This window comes from Bos javanicus, chromosome 20, assembly GCF_032452875.1.
Source record: "Bos javanicus breed banteng chromosome 20, ARS-OSU_banteng_1.0, whole genome shotgun sequence".
In the NCBI taxonomy this organism is placed as follows: Eukaryota; Metazoa; Chordata; class Mammalia; order Artiodactyla; family Bovidae; genus Bos; species Bos javanicus.
This window is the reverse complement of record NC_083887.1, coordinates 43,181,676-43,199,704: the sequence shown is the minus strand read 5'-3', so window position 1 is coordinate 43,199,704 and position 18,029 is coordinate 43,181,676. Positions and strand designations below refer to the sequence as shown.

The 18,029-nt window shown below is 35.8% G+C and overlaps 1 long non-coding RNA gene across 1 annotated transcript; it reads right to left on the bottom strand.

The window, feature by feature from the left end:
- Window positions 1-5,106: 5,106 nt before the first annotated feature.
- On the bottom strand, window positions 5,107-8,924 carry LOC133233361 (uncharacterized). Its single transcript, XR_009731692.1, has 3 exons — window positions 8,816-8,924; window positions 8,657-8,712; window positions 5,107-5,417 (listed from the first exon to the last, which is right to left on the bottom strand). It is a non-coding gene; the product is annotated as an uncharacterized LOC133233361 (long non-coding RNA).
- Between the last annotated feature and the right edge of the window lie 9,105 nt (window positions 8,925-18,029).

The window sequence follows — 18,029 nt, the reverse complement described above, 5'->3', positions numbered from 1 at the left end:
AATAGAATCACACTTAAAATCCTAATAGAGCATTATACACTGAGTTAATCACTATGAATTACTTTATCATTAAGTGGATAAGATAACACATTCCTTAAAAGGAAATTGTAGGATTAAATGAGATAGTTAAGTCCTTGGCACAGGTTCTAGCACATACTGCAGTCAAGGAAGTGAAGTGAAATGAAAGTCGCTTAGTCATGCCCAACAATTTGCAACCTCATGGACTATAAAGTCCATGGAATTTTCCAGGCCAGAATACTGGAGGAGGATCTTCCTAACCCAGGGATCGAACCCAGGTCTCCCACATTGCAGGCGGATTCTTTACCAGCTGGGCCACAAGGGAAGCCCAAGAATACTGCAGTGGGTAGCCTATCCATTCTCCAGTGGATCTTCCCCACCCAGAAAATCAAACTGGTGTCTCCTGCATGGCAGGTGGATTCTTTACCAACTGAGCTACCAGGGAAGCCCACAGTCAAGGAAAGGCAGCCAATTATTATGAAAGGTCTAAAAAGAGATTTTGGAGGGAAGGGTACTAATGAAGAAATTACTATTTTCTATATAACTGTAGTTGCATATTTTCTAATGATTTGAAAGTGTCTCATGTGAAAACTAACTTGATAAACAATAGTAGTGAAAGCAAATACAGGAGAAAGAGAAAAAAAAAAAAGAATGAGAAAGTGAACAGGAGGATCAAAATAAAACTCAGTAAGCTAGTAATGATAAATGGCCAACAAAAAATCTTGACTGAGAGATATATTCATGGATTTGCTACTGGGAAGACATTTTGTTTGCCAAATAATTGTGAATTCATTCTCCCTTTGGATTACAAAATTTGTTAATTTTCTGCTTAAAAGAGTCAGAATATTAATATGAAATGCATGCTTTGAGGATTAATTATCAAAGTCACTACTAATTATTGAAATGAATCAATGGCTAAAGGACTATGAAGACTTCTGTTACCAGAAAACATTAGCTTTACAAGGATAAACTGCTAAGAAGTTTATGATGATTATTATTTATTAAAGAGTATTTATAGCATTGTGATTTTTTTTAACTTCGACTCAAAGACAAAGCAAAGCATCTTAACATCAAAGTCACTTCATTAACAAGAAATAGCAGGTCTCTGATCAATTTTTAAAGCCTACTGACATTCTGGTCATTATAAGTATATATTATTTACTAATTCCACAAATATAATCCACAGACTGCCAAGTCTCCAATATCTGTTGACTAGTAGATATTAACCTCATTCTTATCCTAGCTAAGAAAATGTTATTCCTCGAATAGCACCGTTTGATGATTCTTCATTGTTCATAAAGAGTTACCCATTAAAATTGCAGTTCTGCTAAAAAAGGTCATTCCATGATTTTACTTATGGTTTCACTTAAGATCTATTAGTATTATTTTAACTATAGTGAGAGACTACCTTACAGGATATATGCATGAATATTATGGACAAATTTTACCTTAAAATATACTTAAAAATTATTATTCTTGACTCAATTAAATTTAAATATTAAGTTGATTTATGGCACATGTTTGTAATAATGTGCTACTTTAAGCTTAAAGTATAGTCCTATTTATTTCAGTTTTTGATCCAAAAAAGTAAATGTGCCTTGGTGTTTTTCTTTTCTTTGTACTTTTGGATTTGAATAGCAAGCACTTGAAGTTTATCTTTTATTTTCTTTTATTTTCATTGTATTTTCTCTCCAAGGACTGTTAATTTAAACTACAAGGAAGTTGTAGGGAAATAAGAAATAAACTAGAAAGCAAACAAACAAAAAAACCTTTCATGTTATGTAAGACAATATACATGCTATGACCCCAAACACAAACTCTGTGGGAGAATCTAGACCTTGATGAGATTGCTATCCTAAAGCTGACACAGTCTCCTTAGACCTTGAGCACGCTATATATATTCTCCAAAGTGTGCTTCACTGTCTTGAAATATGGCCTTCAATCTTTGAATAAATGAGTGATAACATGTAAGGACTGATGGTGAAGCTGAAACGCCAATATTTTGGCCATCTGATGCAAATAACTGACTAATTGGAAAAGACCCTGTTGCTGGAAAAGATTGAAGGCAGGAGGAGAAGGGGACAACAGAGGATAAGATGGTTGGATGGCATCATGACTTGATGGACATGAGTTCGAGCAAGCTCCAGGAGTTGGTGATGCAGCCTGGAGTGCTGCAATCCATGGGGTCACAAAGAGTTGGACATAGAGAGGCTGCACTGAGCTGAAGAGCATTGAGTGGGTACATGAAAGAGTTCAAGAGCAGGACATACATTAAACACTCTAGAACAGATAAGTTACCAGAGAGGAGGGAAACAAAACCTTGCAGATAATTCTGTTGTTATCAGGAGTTCTCATATTTTACTATGCACTAAAATCACTTGTCAATAACCTCAGATATGCAGATGACACCACCTTTATGGCAGAAAATGAAGAGGAACTAAAAAGCCTCTTGATGAAAGTGAAAGTGGAGAGTGAAAAAGTTGGCTTAAAGCTCAACATTCAGAAAACGAAGATCATGGCATCCGGTCCCACCACTTCATGGGAAATAGATGGGGAAACAGTGGAAACAGTGTCACCTTTATTTTTCTGGGCTCCAAAATCACTGCAGATGGTGACTGCAGCCATGAAATTAAAAGACACTTACTCCTTGGAAGGAAAGTTATGACCAACCTAGATAGCATGTTCAAAAGTAGAGACATTACTTTGCCAACAAAGGTCCGTCTAGTCAAGGTTATGGTTTTTCCTGTGGTCATGTATGGCTGTGAGAGTTGGATTGTGAAGAAGGCTGAGCACCGAAGAATTGATGCTTTTGAACTGTGGTATTGGAGAATTCTCTTGAGAGTCCCTTGGACTGCAAGGAGATCCAGCCAGTCCATCCTGAAGGAGATCAGCCCTGGGATTTCTTTGGAAGGAATGATGCTAAAGCTGAAATTCCAGGACTTTGGCCACCTCATGCGAAGAGTTGACTCATTGGAAAAGACTGTGATGCTGGGAGGGATTGGGGGCAGGAGGAGAAGGAGACGACAGAGGATGAGATGGCTGGATGGCATCACTGACTCGTTGGACGTGAGTCTGAGTGAACTCTGGGAGTTGGTGTTGGACAGGGAGGCCTGGCGTGCTGCGATTCATGGGGTCACAAAGAGTTGGACACGATTGAACGACTGATCTGATCTGATCTGAAAATCACTTGACTTCTTTAAACCCAAGGTTTTCCCTAAACACATTGTTTCTGATTCAGCAGGTGCAAATGTGAATTTCTAACAAGTTTCTAGGTAATAAAGATATGGCTGACTTAGACATCACAACTAAAGAAATGCATATCATCACAACCTAACTTACTTGCATAGAAAGAACTCTACAAATGAAGCTGGAGACAAAAAACAGACAGGAAGTTTTTGCTGTCAGCCAGCACATGAATGTGAAAGCCAAGGGAGAATCCCAAATGGATGTGGCAGGTTAACAGAGGAGATACTGTTTCCCTTTCCCCTCTCACCAGGAATGCACATGCGCGTACACACACACACACACACGCACACACACACACACACACATACACATCCCACAATTATTTGGAAGATAATGTGAAAAGCCACTTTCAAAGGAGTGACCTAAAGAATTCAACCACAGTACTATTCAGAAAAAACAGTAAACTTTTCTAAAAGTGCTTAAACAGCAAAAAAAAATCAAAGAATAATAAAAGAAGTAGATTAAGAAAAACATGAGTTCCACACAGTATTTTGTATCCTAAAATTTGTTACAGACAAGATAAACACTTAAAAGTAAAATCTGAAAGAAGAGTTCAGAAGGATCAAAACAGAAGAGGAAAGGTTGTAAGACAAAGGTTGATAAAAAATGAGACGCTGAAGCTGAGAGTCATTCAAAAGAAAAAAGTAATATAACAAATAGAGAAATAATTCAATATTAAAAACAGTAAAAATAAAATGAATAATCTGGAAAAGTATGCATTAAGTGCTAGCTAGACCTGATGAAAAATACTCAGAATGGAAAGAAAGTATAAGAACAAAAGATAGAAATGAAGACAAATATAGACAAAATAATATATAAAAAACAATAAGTGAAAGAAAATATGCTTCAGTATATAGAAATTTGTCCTGAAATAAAAGAAATAAAGTTACATTGAAATAAAAAGACATAGTTCCACATACTGAATATATTCTGAAAGAGATAAAAACCCAAATGTGAAAAGAGAATCCTAAACTTGTTAGAAGAAAATACATGAGGATACATTTAGATTGGATATAGGGAAAGATTTTTAAAATAGACTCAATTGATACAAATTATACTAGAAAGAATTAATAGATTTAACAATGCCAGAAGTTAAAGATTCTGAAGGTGAAAGACTGAAATTTCACATTTTATGAGAGTTGAATCAATGTGAAATCCCATCAACAAGGAAAACTCTAGAATATACAAATATATTTGTCCTGTGTTCTGGAGCAAAAAATCTTGTGTTCTTGTTATCAGTATGGGTATAATATTTTAATGAAATTTTAAAATACTTTATATGTTATTCCTATATTTTTTGAGAAATGTTGAGGAAATTATATATAAGATCACTCATGGATCTTTACTAAAATTGTGTTATAATACTGTATGCACAGTAAAACTCCAAATATGCACTATAAAATTCATGACACAAATTTGAAAACAGAAGAAATTAGTTTAAATGCACACTGTAATGACTACTAGGCTTTTCTTAAGTCTAAAGTATTTCAGTTCAAATCAACATCTCACATTATATTTTCTTCTGAATCTGTGTTACATCAGCTGTATGAAGGTGAGCTTTACAAATGGGATATCATGTCTTGAAATCTGTGAACATACTTTCCAGGTGACAACTGATTGGACTGGTAAAAGCCATTTGTAGGTCCTTTCTGGCCAATGAACATAGTTCAGTTAACAAAATCTATTTAATATCAATTCTCTTCTGAGTAGTGTCCAAACATATCCTATCCTTTCTATGACAGACAAAAAAAGAAAGGACATATTGTGACGAGAAAGAGCTGGTTGGGGTTAAGCACTAAATCTGGAATCAGTGACATATGTTCAGCAATATTACATTTGTAATAAGTGGCATATTAGCTAACTTTATTAAGTTTCAGGTTTCTGACTCAAAACACTAATTATAGTAAATGAGACCATGTAGGTAGATGTTTTTGGCATAAAGTAACCATTCAACATACGCTATACATTTTCTTAATAAATACAATAATGCTGAAAAAAGAAGCACACAGTGAGGAGCAATATTTTGAGACCGCAGAAGCCATGAGTAAATCAAGACTTGGGTTAGAGGAAGTTATCTCTGGAAGTAGAAACACTGGAAGAGACAGGATATGGGCGGGCTTCATAATGGTGCCTTACAGTCAGGAGCAGTTTATCTGTGGGAAAAATAAAAGACAGCCTTAACCATTCTGTCTGAAATCTAATACGTTCTTATGTACACACTATATCCATGATAATCGGTGGTGCATTTATTGATACAATTTTACTTTTTCAGTATATTCCATGTACTCAAAGAATAAGCCCCCATTAATTAAGGCAATTAGTCTGCCTTCAAACATAACCACCTGTCTGTTCTGATAGTAATATAGATACTACTTCCTATTAGGCATTTCTGTATTTTTTAATTTTAATATTTGAAAAGTCTTCTCCCAGGTATTTCTGATAACAAGGAGACTGGGATGCTAGTTTGAGATGAAGATTCCTGAGGTCTGTATACAAGGGAAAACCTCTGATACTGAACCTCAGAATTTGATGGCCCTAATTGCTTACTCACAGAGAACTAAATTCTAGTCATATAAAGGTTTAATATTTTCTTTCCTTATGACTGTGATTTTCAAACAGCAATTTGGGGTTATTTGATTCAGATTCTAAGAAATCTACATTTGAATAGTTATTCTAGGTAAAACCACTGCTACTTTCTATGCATCACTCTTGTAAGTAAAGCTTTAGTGTAATTAGTTTATGTATTCATCTGATACTATGCTAACTCAAATTGTTTTTAAAACTTTCAGATTACACCTGCGCATGTTTTTTCAGTTAAAATGCAATCACCTGGAAAGCTTAGTCCAACTCACAAGCCTTTTTTATATGATCTTCAGAGACCAATAAAGTACTGTTTATACTAAGCATTACATGAAAGCAGTAATTGATAAAGGTTTCCAAGATTGATAGCTCTCCTAGAGAGTAGGAAAATATTCTGCTTCCTTGAGTTGTATTGGATAAATTTATGAACACCCAGTTAGTATAATGAAACTTCTCCATGTGAAAACCCAATCCAAAACCTGAAGCAAGCAATATAAAAGGGTGTGTACATGTACCCTATGTATGTGAAGCTAAAATGATTATAAGGCAAAAGTTATACAAATTGAAGCAAAGAAAATGGTTTCTAGTGTCTTATGAATGACCTTTCTGATGCTGTCTTATATAACAAATGATATAGGTATTTGCTATTCATAAAAGATGGCTTCAAACGTTCTCCCACCTGCCTCATGGGCCTGATACTGTACATTTAGTGATTTATTAATGCACATTTGTACGTATCACAAAAAAAGAGATTCAGCTCATATACATAAAACACTGTCTGAATGTTTAAAAGAGAATTTCAGAGAGTTGGAAGGGTTACCATTTTATCACCAGCGTTTAAGGTTTGCTGAGAAAGAAAAAATCACTTGATGGACATTTGTCTCCCTGGTATTTATTTTGTTTCATTTATTTAAAACAAAATCTCTCAAGCCATGTTCATTCTGTTCATATGTAATACATTTTATATATTTATTTGACTGATATTAAACTATCACACTATATTTTAATGACAACTGAGTGACAAGTGTTAAGTGTCTTCAGGGGAAAATTGTTTAACAAAAACATATTTTAAAATTTCCTATTGAATCAATCATTATTTCTAAAGCTAAAATTTTCATAGGAATGAAAGATGGATGAGATGGTGATAAAGGCAAACAGTTTTAATGATATTATGAGGTTTTGCCTTGTTTTGTCCCATGTTTGACAAACAGCGACATCTGTCTACAATCTGTCAATATGATGGATGGGAAGCATAAATCACATTATCTTATGTCAACACTCCTCTCAGAACAATATTTTAACATAAATTCAGTGCTATGTCGTGAATGTGACCCTTAGGAATAAAAAAAGTACATATACTATTCAGCTGGATCCTATTTACATAGTTATTTTCAACCTCTTTTAATGTAGGAAGTCAAAACTTAAAAAAAAAAAAAAACTCAAAAGACATAAACTATATTTCATACAGTTTGAAAGCTGGTAATGTATCCAAATGAAATCCTAAGAATATATGCTATTGTAAAGTCTGTATCGACACTGACATTTCCTCAGAAATCATGCTCTGAAGGTAATGCAATTAAAGCTTTCAATGCACAAGTTTGGAGTTTTGGCTAACATTTATTTCAATGCACTTACTAAAGATTCATTCAACTGTAATACCTTCTTGACTTCAGTGTTGGAGCTGATGATTTTTAGCAATTTATAGTGTTCTGAAACATCACAAACCTTTAGCCACTGAGAAGCACCATTTCAAATAATAAAATACCTTTATAATAAAACTTTTTTTTAAACTCTAAGAATTTTGCCAATGTTTGTGAATATATAAAACGTGTTCTACAGGTCTTTGATGAAAACATTTTCTCATTTGTCAGGGTAATCTCTTTAGCATGGGTAATACGATTAGATTTTTTTATCTGTTTAAACAATGTTTTTAAGGTTTTCACATTTATCATTAAACCTTAAAAGATTCATTCAAATAAGCAGCGTCTGAGCTTCTCCTCATGGATCTCCAAACTCAAATACATTTGAAAGTGTTCCTTTTGTCACTCTGTGTGAGGAAAGGATGGCCTTTCCTGGCCATGACCTTGAGTCAATCCTAGACTATTCTTGTGTTAGAAGAAACATCATCCCCGCATGTTCCTACTGAACTGAAATTTTTCACCACCTGTAATAAATCAACTGAACTGCTTTCCCCTTAACAAATAACCGTCTAGTAGAGTTCCTTTCTGTTGCTTCTAAGTCTCTCCCAGTTATCCTCAAGCAGAGGTTAGTATGGCATGATCTTCTAATTGTTGTTCTGGCTAAAAGACTTTAGCCTCAATTCTCATGGCACAAAATGAAGTGATATTCTGGCTACTTTTAACTTCAATATGATGAATAGAACCACCACAAGTATTAATCAAGGCACTGAAACATTATTGTCATTATTTTTGTCTTTTTATCTTGTTTGTTCATTACTAAATCATCTGACTTAAATCACATTTGCCAGAAATAAAAACAAAAGTCCATTTCATTTAGCACCATGTAGTTTAAATGGCATCCTGCCTAATTATTCACACAAAGAAGAGAACTTTGTTGTCAGTGGGTGTGATCACACCAAATAATTTAGACACTCAAACTCTGTTTTACCCCACAGTATTTGTCTATTTATTTAACCTTGATAATTATTCATTTTCTTTTTTTTTTTTTACTAAAGCTGGCTATACACATAAACCCACCTGAAGGAAATAATGATTCAATTAAATTCATTAATATGATAATTAACCTGTAGCTAAAATATAGTTTGGAATCAACAAAGTCATTTAAACCTTACTTTGCTTTTCTTTTTTCCATGATGAATGTTTATATTCTCTGTCACAGTTTTCATCTCTGAAATTAAAACATAGGAAAGCTTATAAAATTAGTTAAAGACTAAGTTTATGTCTTTTAAATCCTGATTTGACAATAACTCTAATAGTCCTCATAGTTTTACCTGAGAATGGCAAGAGACTCAGACAAACTACCAGGCCAATCTGGAATTCCCAAGACAAGACATATATGAGGTCAGATAGGACAAGCCTTTATGATGGATTGGCTATTACTGGGAGATGAATGCAACTATGGTTTCAAGAGAGTCTAGATGTTCCCTTGATGTCCTTATTGAAATTCTGAATAAGGCTGCCTTCACTTACTGAACCATAAAGGTGGCAATAACCTTGGATATAAAAAAATAAGATATAAGATACTAGGAGACATGGTAATATAAATGGGGAAATCTGCATAACTTTGTTGAATCAATTTATTCCCGAGATAAATGAGAATCAGGAAACATTTGGACTTTATTTATAGAAATGTGAGACCAACATGTTCTTTCAAAATAGTCTTCTTGAACTCATTATAAATACATAAAAGATAATATGAATGAAGAGGACAATATTGTTTAGCAATAACTACAAAGAGGATCACATGGATGGTCCATTTTTCTTATACAGAAAGCAATTCTAAAGGAAAGGTAAATTAATTTTGAGAAGGAAGTGTAAACATTATAATGTAGGCCCCATGCTCAATTCCTCATTGCCCCCCACCCCTCCAAATCTAAGGAATTATTAGAAAATTACAAGAGGAATTATAACATTATTTAGATAGACAGTAGTTAGGAAAAATATAAACCTAAAAAGTAATTTGTTTGTTGAGGATGACAAAAGAAGCTATGTTATGAGCTACTTGATAAAGTGGATGTTGTTGTTGTTCAGTCATGTCCTATTCTTTTGTGACCCCGTTACTGTAGCCCACCAGGCTGCTCTGTCTATGGGATTTCCCAGGCAAGAACACTGGAGTGGGTTGCCATTGTCTTCTCCATGGGATATTCCTACCCAGGGTTGGAACCTGTGTCTCCTATTGGCAGGCGAATGCTTCACCAATGAGCACCCAGGGAAGCCTGAGGTAGTGGCTAGGTTCGTCCAATGTCTCATTTTCTCCTCTCCATGGGCATAGCATCCAGATGACTGATTGTTGAAAGTGTAATTACCTGCCTCAGCAACCGCTGAACAAGGCCAAGGAGCCCACTCAGTATTAAGGAAGACAATCCCAGAGCTAGAAGCCCACACTGAGAAAACTGACATATCTTAAATGAATTCAAGTACATCTCTTAATTTCAACTGTTAGCAAAGTATGGAGACAATATGTTTCTCAGCCATCTAGATGGTCTCAAATAGCATCTTTAACTTGAGTTAATACAGAATAAGAATGGGGGCTCTTCCTTTAGTTTCCTGGTGGCTAATGGAAAACTCAATTAATAGTGTGACTTTATTGCCAGTGTTCCAATATTCTTATTTTCTGCCCTTTTTCAATATGCTGTATAGTGTGTCAGAGACAGCACCTCCAGTATAAATCCTATGGCAGTAATGCATGATCTGATTCATTGTTGTGGGCTGCAGTACCCCTGATAGCATTTTTATTGTCCTAAAATTCAAAGAAGAAAAATATCAGGAGAATGTGATGCTTCCTTTAAGCATTCAAGACTGAGGTAAAAACAGAAAAAATTTGAAAGTAAAAGTTCTCAGTTATTTCCTTAAAATATTGGGGGTTGCTTGGATGAAAGCTGATGATTCTATAAAGAAAATTTTCAAAAGCAGGTGATTGTGGCCAACTCATTGCTGATTTCCATGGCATATCTGGGTTTATAATAAAGATAAGCCCTATAAGGGAGAAAGGCATTTTTAAAAGATGATATTTCTTAGAATTATACTTAAGAGGAAGAACAGGATGTCAGGTGAAGCACATGGGAAGTATTCCCTTCAGCATAAAGGCTGAAATCACAAATAAATCACACTAGGCAGAACAATTCCTATTATCCATATCACTAAAAGTCATTTTATCACCTTCTGACTGGCAGGGTCATTGTTATTCTTGTCGATTCCTCGCAGAGTTTACATTAACAATTAAAAACACAGGAAAATTGAAAGTGTTAAACTCTTAGGGAAATGCCAGCAACACTATCATCCTTAAGGTACTAATAAACACCAACTGAGATCATTTTACCAAAAGCAGTCATTCTACCTCTGGAGTGGACAAAAGCATATGGGTAGGACTGAGCTCGGAGAAGGCAATGGCACCCCACTTCAGTACTCTTGCCTGGAAAATCCCATGGATGGAGGAGCCTGGTAGGCTGCAGTCCATGGGGTCGCTAAGAGTCAGACACGACTGAGCGACTTCATTTTCACTTTTCACTTTCCTGCATTGGAGAAGGACATGGCAACCCACTCCAGTGTTCTTGCCTGGAGAATCCCAGGGACGGGGGAGCCTGGTGGGCTGCCGTCTATGGGGTTGCACAGAGTCATGGGGTCACGCAGAGTCGGACACGACTGAAGCGACTTAGCAGCAGCAGCAGGACTGAGCTACACCAGGAACATCTAACAGAAACACCACAGATCAGGGCCATGCTGCAGGTCTAAGACAAGCAAAGTACAAACAAGAGCTGAAAGCTGGAATGGTAGAGTAGGAGTTAAAGGGTAAGAAAGAAAGTTAAAGGGCAAGCCAGCCCCACCTTAAATACACTATCACTGAAGAACCTGAAGACAATGATGAACTGAGTAACCTTATCAACCACAAACTGAAACCCAATCCAACTCTTAACTTGATTAACTCCTCACCCCACACTGTCAAAAGCCCAGCAGTAAGCACACCTAGTTCCAGGCATAAGACTGTTGACCCTAATTGCATTTGCAAAACCCCCTCATCTTTACCATACAAGGTAATGCAATTGCAGGAATAAACTATCATCACTTTCACAGGTGCCAAACTACAGAGTCAAAGGAAGAATATTATATAACAATGTGAGTCACCAGGGAACATCTTAGAATTCTGCCTACCACAGTACCGAAACCACATATGTCAAAATCTAAGAAATATAGTAGACATATTAATTGGCTCCTCTTCCCATTAAGAGCAGAACAGAGCAAGTGCAACAGCATTCAAGTCTGCTCCTCTATGTACTTAAAGACTATGGGCAATCCAAATTTTGAAACAAAATAATAACCTTTGGCTCTTAGATAAATCCCTGAAATCAAACTTAAAAAGAATTTCAATAAAGATAAGAAATTAAAGTTATGTCTCTCTTTTACTACTTGAAAAATAACACCAGGTGATTCCTATCATTCATGAAAGTAGTTATTAAGTATTTCAGAATGAAAGATTAATCATCAGCCCAATTATCATCCATATTTTATACTTCAACTAATTTTATTGCACATTTGGAATTTAAAGCTACAGTTACTAAATGTGGCATTTGGATACTATTACTTTGCCTAAATAATTTTAAATATTTAAGATCTTTCTATCAGTGAAACATAATTCACACACAATATTCCACAATAATATTTACTTACACTTTATTAATATTTAGCATGCTAAAAGAAAATAATTGTTGTTTAGTCACTAAGTCATGTCCAACTCTTTTTGTGACCCCATAGGCTATAGCTTGCCACTCTCCTCCATCCATGGGATTGTCCAGGTAAGAGTACTGGAGTGGGTTGCCATTTCCTCCTTCAGGGGATCTTCCCAACTCAAGGATCAAATCCATGTTTCCTCCATTAGCAGGCTGATTCTCTACAACTGGACCACGAGGGAAGCCAAAAGGGAAATTACCCATCAGCTAAACAAGGATACATGGTAGTCAGGCACAGAGTCTGGTTTTTAAATCTAAAATATTTATACATGTTTACAACATCATGGGTTTCCCTGGTAGCTCAGCTGGTAAACAATCCACCTGCAGTGTGAGAGATCTGGGTTTGATCCCTGGGTAAGGAAGATCCCCTGGAGGAGGGCATGGCAACCCACTCCAGTGTTCTTGCCTGGAGAATCCCCATGAACAGAGGAGCCTGGAGGGCTGCAGTCTATGGGGTCACAAAGAGTCAGACATGACTGGGGGACTAAGCATAGCACAGCACATATACCATCACATGTAAAATTTCATAAATAGAAAACAAAAATATTCAATATGTGTTCAGAGAAAAAGAGAGGCATTTTGCAATAGGAAAGATTATAAAAGACTTCATAGAACTGGCGTTAGGAAATTTAAGATGGCGTAATTTGTATAATTTGAAGGGGAAAAAGAACATTCCATCAGAAAGGAACAACCTTGATAATCTAATAAAGAAGGAAGGCATAAATCATAATTGGGAAGCAGCAATTTGACTGGGAATAGTAATAGAGAATTATTACTATGATTTATGTGGGAGACAATTAAACCATCACTTCTTCAAGGAAAGATCTAATGGGAGAGACAAAAGGAGAAAGTTCTAGGTATTAGTAAGGTACTAAAAGTATAGTTTGAAAGAACTTTAACAATTGTCTTAATATTCTTCATAAAGCAATATTCACTATTTTTGCAGTGTTAAGAAGTCAGATGGATTTGTGGGATTGAAGACAGAACAAAAGTTGTGAATTAATATTTTCAGGATGTAAACCATAATTTTGAATTTAATAAAGGAATTTATGAGAGGCAAAAGAGCCAAAATATCGTGAGAGGATACATCTGTCATTCAATCTTTTAAAGATTTTTTTTTTCTCCCTTCAGAATCCAGTTACCTAAGATAAGAATGGACTTCCCTAGCAGCTCAGATGGCAAAGAATCTTCCTGCAATTCAGGGGACCCAAGTTCAATCCCTGGGTTGAGAAGATCCCCTGGAGGAGGAAATGGCAACCCACTCAGGTATTCCTGCCTGGAGAATCCCATGGATAGAGGAGCCTGGCAACAGTCCATGGGGTCGCAGAGTCAGACACGATTGAGTGACAAACACACACAAGATAAGAATGAAATAAAACAGTAAGTTTGACCCCACCAAAAGTGGTTGACCTGTGTCAGAAGTAAAAACTCTTTGAAAGGCAATTAAATAAGACAGATGCTAAGAATATTTTGAAAATTAAGAGTAAATAATGAAAAATGGTGAAGAAAGAAAAAAAAAACTACACTAGGCGGTTGTTATAATTTCTACGTAAAAGAGCTTGGAGATAGAGTGATTTTAAACAATGGTGAGATCTAAGGTTAGATTTAACTCTAAATGTAGATACCAAAGCTACTTGAGGTATACAAAGACCTGCAAGGTCAAAGAATTGAGAGAATCATCAACAGCTTAATTGAAGTCTCTGAAATATTGGCAGAATGGAATGAAAAATTACAATCAGGAGCACTAATAACTGAATATAATGGGAAAAGGTAAATAGCTAATATCAACATAACTTCAAATGTTACCATTAAAGTTCTTGGAATGAGTTTCAAAGGAAAGATGCTGAAATATTGAGAGGGTTACAGATGATTTTGAAGAATCAATCAAGAGTATTGAATTTGTCAGTGCTATTTTTCCTAAGAAATGGTGGAGTAGGAAAAAATAAGATGTTTAATCATAATGTATACTACATGGACTATATGAACAATATGATAGAAATGAAAAGGTCAAACAATTAGAAAACATGGTTCTTATGATTCTTTTCCTATAGTAGTTAAAGACAATGAAGGATTCTCTAAGCATATAGTGTTTCTATTGGAAAGTCATGGCTTATTTATAATACATTGAAGGAAAGTTTATGTAAAAAGCTACAGAATAATATAACAAGAAATTTAAGTAACAGAGAAAAATAATTCTTGAGCAAGATAAAGAAGTAATTTTGAAGAAAGGGCTACTTTCAGAAAAACCAGACTACAGTTGTTGATAGCCAACTGAACATAGTATCTTATATTTTAAACTTTTAAATGCTGCTGCTGCTAAGTCGCTTCAGTTTTGTCCAACTCTTTGCAATCCTGTCCACTGTAGCATGCCAGGCGCCTCTGTCCCTGGGATTCTCCAGGCAAGAATACTAGAATGGGTTGCCACGCCCTCCTCCAGGGAATGTTTCCAACCCAGGGACTGAACCCATATCTCTTATATCTCCTGCATTGGCAGGTGGATTCTTTACCACCAGCACTACCTGAGAATCTGTATACAAATGAACATTCAGTTCAGTTCAGTTCAGTCACTCAGTCATGTCCAACTCTTTGCAACCCCATGAATCACAGCATGCCAGGCCTCCCTGTCCATCACCAACTCCCGGGGTTCACTCAGACTCACGTCTATCAAGTCAGTGATGCCATCCAGCCATCTCATCCTCTGTCGTCCCCTTCTCCTCTAGCCCCCAATCCCTCCCAGCATCTGAGTCTTTTCCAATGAGTCAACTCTTTGCATGAGGTGGCCAAAGTACTGGAGTTTCAGCTTTAGCATCATTCCTTCCAAAGAAACACAGAGCTGATCTCCTTCAGAATGGACTGGTTGGATCTCCTTGCAGTCCAAGGGACTCTCAACAGTCTTCTCCAACACAACAGTTCAAAAGCATCAATTCTTCTGTGCTCAGCCTTCTTCACAGTCCAACTCTCACATCCACACATGACCACAGGAAAAACCATAGCCTTGACTAGACGGACCTTTGTTGGCAAAGTAATGTCTCTGCTTTTCAATATGCTATCTAGGTTGGTCATAACTTTCCTTCCAAGGAGTAAGCGTCCTTTAATTTCATGGCTGAAGTCACCATCTGCAGTGATCTTGGAGTCAGAAAAAATAAAGTCTGACACTGTTTCTACTGTTTCCCCATCTATTTCCCATGAAGTGATGGGACCAGATGCCATGATCTTCGTTTTCTGAATGTTGAGTTTTAAGCCAATTTTTTCACTCTCCACTTTCACTTTCATCAAGAGGCTTTTGAGTTCCTCTTCACTTTCTGCCATAAGGGTGGTGTCATCTGCATATCTGAGGTTATTGATATTTCTCCTGACAATCTTGATTCCAGCTTGTGCTTCTTCCAACCCAGTGTTTCTCATGATATACTCTGCATAGAAATTAAATAAGCAGGGTGACAATATACAGCCTTGACGTCAGTCTGTTGTTCCATGTCCAGTTCTAACTGTTGCTTCCTGACCTGCATACAGATTTCTTCAGAGGCAGGTCAGGTGGTCTGGTATTCCCATCTCTTTCAGAATTTTCCACAGTTTATTTTGATCCACACAGTCAAAGGCTTTGGCATAGTCAAGGAAGCAGAAATAGATGTTTTTCTGGAACTCTCTTGCTTTTTCCATGATCCAGCAGATGTTGGCAATTTGATCTCTGGTTCCTCTGCCTTTTCTAAAACCAGCTTGAACATCAGGAAGTTCACGGTTCACGTATTGCTCAAGCCTGGCTTGGAGAATTTTGAGCATTACTTTACTAGGGTGTGAGATGAGTGCAATTGTGCAGCAGTTTGAGCATTCTTTGGCATTGCCTTTCTTTGGGATTGGAATGAAAACTGACCTTTTGCAGTCCTGTGGCCACTGCTGAGTTTTCCAAATTTGTTGGCATACTGAGTGCAGCACTTTCACAGAATCATCTTTCAAGATTTGGAATAGCTCAACTGGAATTCCATCACCTCCACTAGCTTTGTTCCTAGTGATGCTTTCTAAGGCCCACTTGACTTCACATTCCAGGATGTCTGGCTCTAGATGAGTGACCACACCATCGTGATTTTCTGGGTTGTGAAGATCATTTTGTACAGTTCTTCTGTGTATTCTTGCCACCTCTCCTTAATATCTTCTGCTTCTCTTAGGTCCATACCATTTCTCTCCTTTATCTGTATACAAATCTTTCAGTGTCTTGCCATCAAATATCACCCGGACCTAGGAGATCCAAAAAACTCTTTGAGAGTCAAATAACTGTCTAATGAAGCGAAGAGAGCAGATGGTTTACCACTCTTATTTACTCTAAGCAACTTCTTTACTTTAAATATGGCTGTATTCTGGAACTAATGATACTTTAGATGGAGTTACCAAGTAAAATGTTAAATGATTACATCATACTACATAAAGAAAGGATGAGTATTGGGGAAAAAAAAATAAAGTAAAACATACTCTTATTTTTTCTTTTTAATTAATGTAAAAGATAATTTTATGAAGTAAGAATAGTAACAAAATCATTGTTTATAGTATATATAAAAGCTAAACAATGTCATACAAGGAAGGAACTATGAGTATTCTTTCATAAGGAACCTATACTACATGTGTGATTCACTTTTAAGGCTTTTGTAAACACAGGTTAAGATATTTGTTGTTGTTATTTAGTTGCTAAGTCATGTCTGACTATTTTGCAACCCCAAGGACTAGCCCACCAGGCTCCTCTGTCTGTAGGATTTCTCAGGCGAGAATACTGGAGCTGGTTATCATTTCCTTCTCCAGGGATCTTCCCAACCCAGGGATCAAACCCACATCTTCTGCATTAGCAGGAGGATTCCTTGCCACTGAACCATCAGGGAAGCCCAAAATACTATATAATCCATACCAAGTATAGATTGATATATAAAAATTACAAACCCACAAATTGCATCTTCTTAATTAAAAGATGAATACAAGAGCTCCTGTCTTCAGTGTTCACATGAATCCAAATTATTTGTCTTTAAAATCATCATTTTACAGATGTATTTGTGTGACTAAAATCTTACTATATTATATCCCACATGAATATTATGATTATTTCTTACACTGAATTTATAAAAGTTTATCTTTCTACTTTTCATAAAATTGTATTAACATACAGCCATTAGCTATGGCAATGTATAGAGAATAAGCCGTCCAATAGTAGTACCTGCCTGAGAGGAAATTTTCATCAAACAGCAGCCTTTTAACCTAGAGATATGTATTTGAGAACACATTTTGTAATATATTACCAGTAAAAGTCATGCATCTATAGTGTTAATAAGTGCTACATTGTATAATAAATTGTGCAGAAAGCATGAGTAAAGAGATGAAAAACTAAATGGCAATGTGTTCTTAGAAAAATTTATGATATATATATATATGTATATATTAATCACAGAAAAACAAACATTGAAGATTAAGTGCCATCACCATTTTAATTACCATACATATGTTTGTAATCACTGAAATTTCTGAAGTGAATGAGGAATGGATTATTTTTAAAAGACACTTCAAAGAACACATGAGATTTTATAACTTCATTAAAATTATTTAAAATTCAGTGAAAGTTTTAATCCCTTTCCAGATAAAAGTTGTATTATACTGCAAAATGTAGCACTATAATAGAGCAGTATGTAAAAATAATATAATTCATAAACTTAAAATGAAAATTTCATCATTGATTCTCTAAACATATTCAAAGTTTTTTAATAATTTGACTGAATCTGAGGTATTGAAT